Source organism: Halyomorpha halys, unplaced genomic scaffold, assembly GCF_000696795.3.
Source record: "Halyomorpha halys isolate HHAL.00 unplaced genomic scaffold, Hhal_1.1 Scaffold798.1, whole genome shotgun sequence".
In the NCBI taxonomy this organism is placed as follows: Eukaryota; Metazoa; Arthropoda; class Insecta; order Hemiptera; family Pentatomidae; genus Halyomorpha; species Halyomorpha halys.
Window position 1 is genome coordinate 291,942 of NW_027107612.1, and position 8,881 is coordinate 300,822.

Genomic DNA, 8,881 nt, shown 5'->3' on the forward strand with positions numbered 1-8,881 from the left:
TATTAAACAAATTATAATTGCCACAAATTTAATTATAATTGGTGCGGATCAGTACACCATACCAAAGCTATGACTAAAACAACTAGGCCTTACCAAAGCCAACAACCAACGGGCGTAGATGACCAGGCTGTTAAACGCCCTTTCAAAACTAACAAACAACAACAAACAAACACAAAAATTTAATATTACTAAATAAAACAAACAACCACTATGAGATCGTAAATAATAATTAATTGCAGTTTTTTTGTTTTTAATTTCAAGCATATTCATTTATCATGACACTTGTTGACATGACACAGATTCATCTGTTCCTCCAAGAATACCATCAGAATTTACACTGTAGCTTCTTCAATGCGAATTTGTTAATATTCAATTTCATGAAAAGAGGTAACGTTAAAGGTTCACAAAATACATTATGTAATTTGTTTGTTATTTATTTTTATAACTTTAAATTGTGGTTTATTATATATTTATTTACGGTTAGTTATTTTCTAGCATTTATTAAAAAAATTAATGATTATTTCCTCTTCTCCCCTACTCTCGCATTGGAACGTATTTTCGCACATGGCTAAAGCATAAAAGTGCCACTGTATATTTCCCTATTAAAGTGCTTATGAGGAATCGCAATTTAGATGTTATAACGATTACATAGCAGTTATTTGACAATGAACGAAAAAATTGTTTATTATATGTCTCTTATCTTGTAGGTGGTATAACACATTTGAAAATGCCCTCCGTGAAGCTGAAGATACTACAGATAGATGTGCCAACTGTGGAGAGGACTATCCAGCCAATTATAGAGGATATAAAACCCTAGGGGAGCTGCGGGCTTGGCACAGAAGCAGGGTTCTACCTCAGACCAATCCTACTCCTTCGGATTTAGAACAATCCCCAACTCCAAGGATCTAACTCTAACGAACCTCACCACAAGCGACGATAAATATCTTGGGAAATCAACAATACATGGTGGTTAGTTGAACAGGATGCATGTTTAGCGACACAAACTAGGTATATGGGCGATGAAACTTTTTGACAGTAAAGTATCAGATTATAAATCTTTTTCTTAGCCAGCTGATCTAGTACAAGAGCTTGGAAGAAAAAAAGGCAGTTATCTCAGCCCAATTTTTGATTACTTTAACGAAAACTATTTATAATTACTAGTCAAAATTGATAAGTCTGCCAAGTACAGGTAGGGCAAATAAAAAATGGCGACTGTTTCAAAACATTAATTTTTTATTCAGAGCTCTATATCTTAAAAACTACTAACAAGACTAGAAGATCTAAGAGAACATTATTGAAAGAAGAGTAAATTTGCTGAAATATTAGCCCTAAAGCAAAATTTGTTAAAAATGTTGTGTGGGACGTACTGAAAAATCAGTAGTTAGTGAATTTATTTTGAAAAATTTATATCTCAAAAACCATTTGACGCACATATGTCTATTAGCACTCAAATTAAAGCTAGTTTAATGAGCTATAAAGTATTTTATGATGTTTATCTTCGTAGGAGCAATAGTGTGTAGGAGTAGTGGTTTTTATAATATTTAACAAAATAAACTCACAAAATGTAAATTTCTAGTTGTTCCTATAAAATGTTGTATTTTTGAAAAAAATACATCTCTAGATCCATAAGTTGCACAAATGTCTGCCAACACTCCAAAATAATGGAAATTTAACTTTCTGTAAAGTAGTTTATGACACTTATCTTCGTAGAGGTAGTAGTTTTTATGATATTCACATATGAATATGAATTTGGCAAATGAAAATTTGTCCGAACAACTATAAATCAATTTATTTTAGCAAATTTCATGTGAACTAGTACTCCTACGAAGATAAACATCATAAACTACTTTATAGCTCATTAAACTAGCATTAATTTGAGTGCTAATCTGTTTATAAATTTTTCAAAATAAATTCACTAACTCCTGATCTTTCAGTACGTCCTATACAACATTTTTATGAAATGTTTAATGTTGCTTTTAAAAGCTATATCTCGAAAACTATTTAACATAAATAACTCTATTAGGGCTCATATATTAGGAAATTCACTCTTCTTTAAATAACATTCTCGATTTTCTTGTGTTGTTCCTAATTTTTGAGATACAGAGCTCCGAATGAAAATTTTTTTTTTAACGCTTTGAAACAGCCGCCATTTTTTATTTTCCCTACCTATACTTGGCAGACTCATCACTTTTTATCATTAATTATACATAGTTTTCATTAAAGTAGTAAAAAATTGGAATGAGATAACTGCCTTTTTTCTCCTCTTGGGCTCTTGTACTAGTCAGTCCACAGATAGATTTGGTGTAAAGTACAATTAAATACTGATTGGCGACTAAAATTTTCTTTTTTCCTGAAATAATCCATTTCATGGCTTGTTGTATAAGTGAGAGTCCACGCTAAGTATGCAATAGTGACTGAGACTGTTGAAATTTCTTATAAGTTTATCGTTGGCCTGGATAGTTTCTTTGAAGGTTTCATATAGAACAAGAGCCAATTGGATCCAAACTATAGTTAGGGGGAATATAAAATGGTGAATGTTTCTATGCATTAAAAAATAATTTTTCGTTCAGAGAATGTCTTTCAAATTCAAAATAAAACTAGAAAACCTAATACAATATTATTTAAAGTAGAGTAAATTTGCTAAAATATGAGCACTAATAGAGGAGTTTCCATGCAATAGTTCTCAAGATATAGTTTTTTAAAAAACGAAATAATGTAAAATCAGCGCTTAATGAAATTATTTTGGGAAAAAAAGTACATATATACACGTCTATAGATTCTCAGGAATTATTGGACGTACCTATGTCTATTAGCACTCAAATATTAATGTCAGTTGAATGAACAATTAAGTAGTTGGTGACGTTTATCTTCGTAGCTGTAGTTTTCGTGACATCCATCAAAATAAAATCACAAAATGTTGATTTCTAGTTGTTTGGACAAATTTTAAGTTTTGTAAAAATATATCTTAGGAATTAATAAAAGAATACATATCTGCCGGAAATTAAAGCTAGTCGTATAAACTATAAAGTAATTAAAAATATATATTTTATATAGTTTTCATGATATTTGCTAATAGAAATTGATTTTTACCAATCATAAGTAAAAGTAGTATCATACGTAAAATTCATAGCTATATGTAAATATCATGTATAAACCAATACCTCTACGAAGATAAACGTCACAAGCTACTTTACAGTAAATTAAACTAATTTTTTATGAGTGCTGGCAGACCTCTTTATGTCTTATGGTTCCAGAGGTATAGGTTTTCATATACCAAACCGTTTTGTATTAGAAATCAACATCTTCTGAATTTATTTGTGGAAATGTCACGAAAACTACAACTTCCAGGAAGGTAAACGTCATAAACTACAGTATAGCAAATTAGACTAGCATTAATTTGAATTCTAATAGGTATTTTACGTTTAATTATGTCATAGATTTTTAAACATCAGTTCACTAACTACTGATTTTGTGGTGCATTATTTACGCTTTGTTTCTGTTTTAAGTATATCCCGAAAACTATTTAAATAACTCTTTTAGGGCTTACATTTTAGTGAACATTTTACTCTTTTTTAACTGATGTTTCATTAGGGATTTTTTTGTGATCTATGTGCTAAAGATATGGAGCTCTGAACCAGCCGCTAGTTGTTATTTCCCCAAACTGTGGTTGACAAAGTTAATAATTTTGAATAGTAATTATGCATAGTTTTGACTAAGATAATAAAAAATTAAAGTGAATTAATAGCCATGTTTTCCTTTTTTTGCTCCCATAAGATGACATAGTCTTAGGTGAGTTGTACTTAACACAGTTCAGATTTTTACAGTGTATCAATTAAAACTTTATTTTAGATATCATTTAGTAGATTTGTGCAATTAATTATCGTTTCAGTCCTTAATAAGGATTTCATGTCAGTCACTGGTCAGTGGTTGCACGTCAGTACTTGGTAAAGGATCTGTTTGACAGAGATCAAGGGGCAAAATCAATGATTAGAGCACCTCGGGCTGTTTCAGATTTACTCTCTACGATGGTAATACATACAAATAATAATAATTCACGCACCAACACATTCGTAATTTTATTGAATAATCAAACAAAGTGAATTTACTCCGAAATGGAATAAAATTAGTTATTATACCTTCCTTAATTAAAATGAATGGAATTTAACTAAAGCGAAAACCATTAGCCCAAGGGAGAAAGACAGGAAGGTCGGACAAAAGTGAAATCCCGAAATTAACCCTTTTCTCTTTCCCTTCCTAATTTTCCCGGAGGGATCTCTGTTTACAATACTGCGTCCGCATACACAATTACTCCTCCCTCCCCACCCCTCAATTCGCCAATTCATTTTAATTAAAAAAGTTACAACTAACTGTCGTCTTTTGTAAATTTGGCAACCGGCGAGTATCCTGATTGAAAAACTTTTGTAAATTAAATGTAGCGGAAGGATATTCCGGCCGAGATTGTTGAGGCTGAAGATGTTCTGATTGTTCTCGGCAATTTTCAGAGATCTGTTTACTCACTTTTACTGGTTTAAAATTGGTAAAATAATTATATATTTATTTTAATATTTTTTTTATGATTAATCACTGGAATGTTCAAAATAATAAAGAATTTATTTGATTAAGTAGAATAGCAACTTTTATTTGATATTTTTTCATTATACTCTACAACAGTACAGGGGAGTCTTGGTATTTTTAGACATAGACGCTATCGCGCAGAGGATTGCTTTGGTAATCCGAGGGGATGAACAAAACTCAGCAACGGCAAAATTGTATTAGTAATGAGGTAGGCTTGAATTGGGATCCCGATAATCCTCTACAAATAAACTTCCTGTGTAGACGTCAACCGCCTAAGCCAATGGAAGACGCTCCCTTTGGTATAAGGCTAACCAATTACTCAAAAACCAACCCTCCAATTTCGAGTCACGATGACAAATACAGAGTTTGATATTCATCCGCCGTTGTCTATCTATATACCGACTGAATGTTTATACTTTGTCAACAATATTGAAACTAAATCATTTACATTTATTAGAAACAACGCCTTGACTCTTCCTAATAACAGTCAGTAGATTAAAATTTTAAAAACAAAAGATGAAAAAATATATACATCAATTATTTATTATCCAATAGAAAGTACGTGACTTAAAAAAAAAAACTTGTAAATTATTGTTAAGCTACTAGGCGCCCATTTATTTGTAAATTAAGTACAACTATGGACAAACATGTAAATAAATGACTTAAAATGTTTCAAACATTTACTAGAAACAAACTGAAGTAATAATTAATTACAAAGACGTTACATAAAATAAAAAACTGAATAATAAAACATTAATGTAAGAAAATTAAGCATACATTTTTATTGCATATTATTAATATGCAACCCAGGATTCATGTGTAAATGTAAAACAGAAAAAAACATTTTTTTTCTAATTTTCTACTATGAAGGGTTCTTTAAATATAATTTTCTACAGTTTCCTCTTAATTATTATCTAATTAAAAGTTAAAGTACTTGTTAATTATAATATTTTACCTTCAACCAGGAGTCACTAATCCTGACTTAATATCAATCTGTTTAGTATTCTCTCAAGAAAACTAATTTCCTAAAAATTATTACACAATTTATAAAATCATACATTTATTGATACACAATTAGAGTTAGCATCTTATACGACCGAACGCCTCAATTTTTACTTAAACACTTCTATGTACTATTTAAACATAACATATAATGTTTTAATTTTTTTTAATCAAAATATAAACTTCTCAATACCTATCTGATAATTTAATATGTTTTTTAAATTGAAGATAAACATATGTCAAATCTGTAAATTAAAATTTCTTTCTAGTTCTTATGAAAACTATAGTTGTTATTAGGAAATAAATAAACATTAAATTTGAATAAAATAAAAAAAAGAATATTTTACCAGACCTTTAAAACGTTTATTTTAATGATTTATTATACTCTCTATACTATATTGTAGTCTCTTGCAGGCTAATTGCCCATGTCATATTTTTAGAACAAAATAAATATTAAAATAATAGCACAACCGTTGCAAACATTATTTTTTAATTGATTATTCACTAACAAATTTTTATGATTAAAATTTAAAACTTTTCCACACAAAATATTGTCAATATTTAACCTCATTAACAACAAAACCTACTTTCAACAGGTTAGGACTTTGTTATCAATAAATTTAATTTATTTAAAATTTAACTAACGTTATTTTTTAATTTAACAAATAAAAACAATAATAATAAATTAATGAATTGTTGTTTGTGTTAATAATAAAACTTTTTTTTTTTTAATTTCCTCTTTATTTTATATTTTTTCATGATACCCCACTATCTACTCCCTTTTATCCTTGCTTTATTTTATGATTAATTTAAAATTTTATTTTATCCTATCCCTTTTATTTTTGCTATTTTTTTTTTTTACATTTATCTTCTTATTAGAAAATACGACAGCTAAGTTCATTGTTTTCCAAATGATTGTGATTCAGTTGTAATCGTTTATTTTTAATATTTTGTCAGTAAGAAAGGGCCTAAGAAGAAATCAATTATAACCAAGTTTCCAAATGGGGATCTTGAGTCATTACTGTGTAGATGACACAAAGATAGACCTAAGAAAGGGGAAGTAGATGAAGAGATAGCAATGAAGAAAAAAGAGATAACTTTCGAAGAAAGACAGAAAGTTATCTAATGGTGTGCACAAAGGACCATATCGCTAAACATCAGAGATTAAAAGTAATCCCTTGGTCCACATCCAAACCTTCCATTCGTACGAAATCCCCCCCAAGTATAGGAAGTAGCCTGCGCCTTGGCAATGGAACCCGCAAGACGAGGCTGTACTGCCATGCCGCGGAACCAACCGATGTAGGGGTTGTTTTCTTCAACGATCTCTAGTCTAGTAGCTGCTGGCTTAAGAGGACTCGAGTAAACCCGGGCTATGAATAGCCAATGAACGGCCTCACTCCATTATGGCTCCATCAGCGTCCATCCATCACTGCATCACCTCCCGGTCCCACCCATGGCTCTGCCTTAGTAAAACAAATGATGAAAAAGGATTTGTAATCCTGTCGCTCAGATGTAAACAACTGCACTATGCATTATTAGAGACAATTCATCAAAAGTAGTTAGTGAATGAGTGAAAATATTTTTGGTTTTATAATTCTTATATGTTTTTTAAATTGAAGATAAATATTTGTCACATCTGTAAATTAAAATTTCTTTCTAGTTCTTATGAAAACTATAGTTGTTATTAGGAAATAAATAAACATTAAATTGAAATAAAATTAAAAAAAGAATATTTTACCAGACTCTTAAAACATTTATTTTAATGATTTATTATACTAATTGTTTAAGAGTGAATTATTTTATTATTAACACAAATAAAAATTGATCCACTTCTTACTCTCAACTGTTTATTTCAAAACATATCTAACGTTTCGGCCCTCAAGCCATTCTCAAGGAGGCAAACTTTAAAAATTTGTTTTTATATTATTATTACATTATTTTCTCACACAACACTAATGTTTTTGAATATACCTTAATCATTGATGTCATATATCCTTTAAAAAGTCTCTTGCAGGCTAATTGCCCATGTCATATTTTTAAAACAAAATAAATATTAAAATAATATCACAGCAATTCCAAACACTATTTTTAAATTGATTATTCACTAACTTTATAATTCTTGTCTCTAGTATTTCATGCTAAATTTTTTTAAGGAAATAGCTTATTTCACGGAAATCAAAATTATACTAGCGTATTACGGGTCGGAACTTAAAATAAAACTTAATTAAAAATAAGTTATAAACTATATATTTTTTATAGGATTAAAATTCAATCCAACCATTTCTTTTAACCTAACAAGCCCAAGAGCATTTAATGGAACCTAATATTTAGCACACAATAAATATTACCCAAAGATTCCTGAGAGACTATTGAAATCGGTCAGCAATCTGGAAAATATGGTAATCGTTAGACATTTTTTCAGGATTTTAATTGTTTCAATAAGTACATTACGTAATGGCTTTTGATCTGATGCCTCGTTACAATAAAAATAAGTTTTTTCCAATTATTTAATAATAGGTGTTCTCTTACTTTAAATAGGTGCTTAATTAATTAATTAAAAATTTTGAAAAAAAAATGCCTAATTTGTATCCTTCGTACCTTCTACTATGACTTTTAACTGTAAAAAAATAAATGTTGGAATTAGTAATCGAAAGTAATCGGAAGGCATTGATTTCTCCAAATTTTTAATTGTAACATATCTAACCCAAACACCCAGTTAAATCGTAACAGAAATATACATCTCATCTCCGGGCTTATATTAAAAGATATAGGAACTTTTAAAATTAAATTACAAATTAAATGAAAAAAAGAAGAAAAATACATAAAATTAAGATACAGTCCAAATCGATACACAGTTCATCCTTTAAAATATAACTTAATATTTTTGTTTAATTACCTAATGTAATGTAATGTTTGCTGAATAAATAAATTTTAATAATTTACCTATTTAACATACATAATTTAAATTTTAAAGGATGAACATTGTATCGACTTTGAATTAAAGATGCCTTAAAAAATAGAATTATAAACATGATTTCTGGCCAAATACATAATTTTATTTTTTTTAATAGCCCCATTCGTACCATTATTTTTAAAATGGATGTTACTTAAAACTATTCACATCCTAATAATAATAAAATATTTTCAATTCAAGACCCATTTCAATGACTAAGATAACTACATACATCATTTACCCACATGATTGGAAACAATGATTTTTTATACAAGTTTAGTTGAAAAAGAGTATAGACAACCTGTTATTTTTTTCAGTTGTAATGATAATGATATTGCAATGAATAAGGAA

The 8,881-nt window shown here is 29.1% G+C and overlaps 1 long non-coding RNA gene across 1 annotated transcript in view; it reads left to right on the forward strand.

The window, feature by feature from the left end:
- Window positions 1–8,881, forward strand: part of LOC136795431 (uncharacterized) — a 25,482-nt gene that overhangs the window by 13,284 nt on the left and 3,317 nt on the right. Inside the window, exon 2 of the long non-coding RNA XR_010843034.1 lies at window positions 708–969. This is a non-coding gene — a long non-coding RNA (uncharacterized lncRNA). The remainder of the gene's footprint in view (window positions 1–707; window positions 970–8,881) is intronic.